The sequence below is a fragment of the Limulus polyphemus genome, unplaced genomic scaffold, assembly GCF_000517525.1.
Source record: "Limulus polyphemus unplaced genomic scaffold, Limulus_polyphemus-2.1.2 Scaffold5054, whole genome shotgun sequence".
NCBI classification, from domain to species: Eukaryota; Metazoa; Arthropoda; class Merostomata; order Xiphosura; family Limulidae; genus Limulus; species Limulus polyphemus.
Window position 1 is genome coordinate 47,427 of NW_013670664.1, and position 2,247 is coordinate 49,673.

Genomic DNA, 2,247 nt, shown 5'->3' on the forward strand with positions numbered 1-2,247 from the left:
CGTCACGTGGTCATGTGACTCGCTGACGCAACAATACTTTTGTAAAAACCAATATGAAACTTATTGAGTTAAATTATAATTTAAATACTGTTATATCTATACGTATACACGAAATGTGTAAGTTTAGGCTATTATTTAAATAATGTTATATCTACATGAAATGCGTAAGTATGGGTTATAATTTAAATACTGTTATAACAATAAAACCTTTAAGGATGAATTAAGATTTCTAGACTTCACTAAGCTTAAGCTTGTTTGCTATTATACCACCCTGAAGCAAGTGAGGCTGAGTAACAATTTAAGTACTGTTATGCCAACATAACATTTGTAAGATTTATTATAGTTAGATATATCCATATCAACGTGAGATTCCTGCAAAGACCATCGACCCAATAAAGTAAGAACTAGTACTCAACAAGTTTAATCTAATAAGTTTTATTCAGTCAAATGAACACGGATTTTGTGTGCATATATATATATATATCGTCATCGATTACGTTATGTAGTTGTTATTTATAGTTGCATAGTGTTAATTTATATCCTAATAATACTGAAACTTAATAATCCTGTAATATAACAGTCTTCAAATAAGACAGTCACTACTTACTCACTGGACAAGTACAAGAAACCATAGATATATATAAAACAATAGATTGGAAGTCACGTGATTTTCGCCATGAGCAAGTGGCCGCCATTGCTATGTATTGAACTTTCAAAGCTCGCCTATAGAACCGACGATGGCAAGGCGATCTCACCTCACAACTTATGGTCGTTTTCCATCTAAACTAGACGTTTGAATAATTTTGTTATTTGATTTTAATAAATTTGTCAAGCCAAGATGATCTAAACCTGATTTTAATTTGGCAATTAGTGCAAAATTCGTCCTCAAAACACACACTTAACCTATCGTATGAAGAATGCATTGGATTTTAACCCAAAGGGAAATTTTATAATTAAAATCTGGTCTTTTTCCTCGGTGTTTATTATGTGTCACAGAAAAATATTGTTACGACAGCGGAAGTCACGTGACGAGTTTCTAGAAGGATCATGAAGGCCCGAGTGTTTGCCAGACGCCCTCTATTTTAGTATATAAGCCCAGCAAATAATAGCAGATAGAGAGAGATATAGAGACAGATAATTGAGTCAAGCGAGCGGTAGTGACCGTAAGTAAAGTGCGTGAATCGTTGTGAATTATAGCATGTGTTGAAGTTAAAGTGACTGTGGAAATTCTGTGTATTGCAAAGTTGTATTGAGAAAGAATAACCTAGTTTTATTTAAAAAAGGACTTGTATCGCTGAAGTTCCTCCGGGAGAATTTATACCGGAAATTAACAAACGACCAGAGACGTAACAATACACATCTCAAATATTGTTACCAATGAACAAGAGGTGGCACATGTCCCTTTCTTTGGGGTGGGGGAGAAGAATGTTATTTATGTATCTGCACCTGCAAACATTCAAAGTACTGAATTGAAGTAGACGGAATTAATTAAGAAATTATAATATGAATATGGTAACATTCATTCGGGTTTATTTGAGAATTTGTAGCAAAAAGCGATACAAATGCTTGAAAAAGGGACATAGGCCTGACTTTTCCAACTGAATACAGTTCACTACAGTAGATTAGTTTCAAGAACATTGTAGGAATATATTTATCTACAGCATAATCAACAATTTTCACCATTAAATGTACAATTCATAATCATGTGTTAACCAAATTTTGCTATTTCATATAAGAATCATCTCTGCAGTATTGTATTTTCACGGGAATTGAACCCAGATTCTCTAGAAGGAGAGTTGAACATTCTAAAGCTAGACCACGAACACATCTTCAATTAATAAATATCATTAAGGTCTAAATACCAACCTTTTTAACTTGTTCTTCAACCGCTCCTGAAGTTGAAGTTGTGTCGTCATTTTCTTCTTCATTTGGCAGGTCTTTTGTTCTTGTGTTTGACTTTCGTTTCACTGCTTTCTGAAGCTATAACATTATGCATGTACAAATTATGACTTTGAATACATCTTATCTTGAGTATTTATGTCAAAATAAGCTTTAACAATAGTGAATATTCAAGAGTATAACCTGAAGGTGTTCAGGTAATTTGAAGATTGTGGTAACTGCATCTTCTCGTAGATAGTGTTACGACAGCGGAAGTCACGTGACGCTAGTAACACGTCATGAACTTCTAGAAGGATCCTGTCCCTTCCTGAAATCTCGGGAGGTTACTAGATATGCGGTATTCTTGTA

General features: G+C 34.0%; 1 protein-coding gene across 1 annotated transcript in view; it reads right to left on the reverse strand.

Annotated features, from left to right (window-relative positions):
• LOC106472059 (sterol O-acyltransferase 1-like) overlaps nt 1-2,152 on the reverse strand; it is a 48,242-nt gene extending 46,090 nt beyond the window's left edge. The window contains exon 1 of the mRNA XM_022400671.1: nt 1,867-2,152. The gene's annotated coding sequence lies outside the window, so the exon portion shown is untranslated. The remainder of the gene's footprint in view (nt 1-1,866) is intronic.
• Between the last annotated feature and the right edge of the window lie 95 nt (nt 2,153-2,247).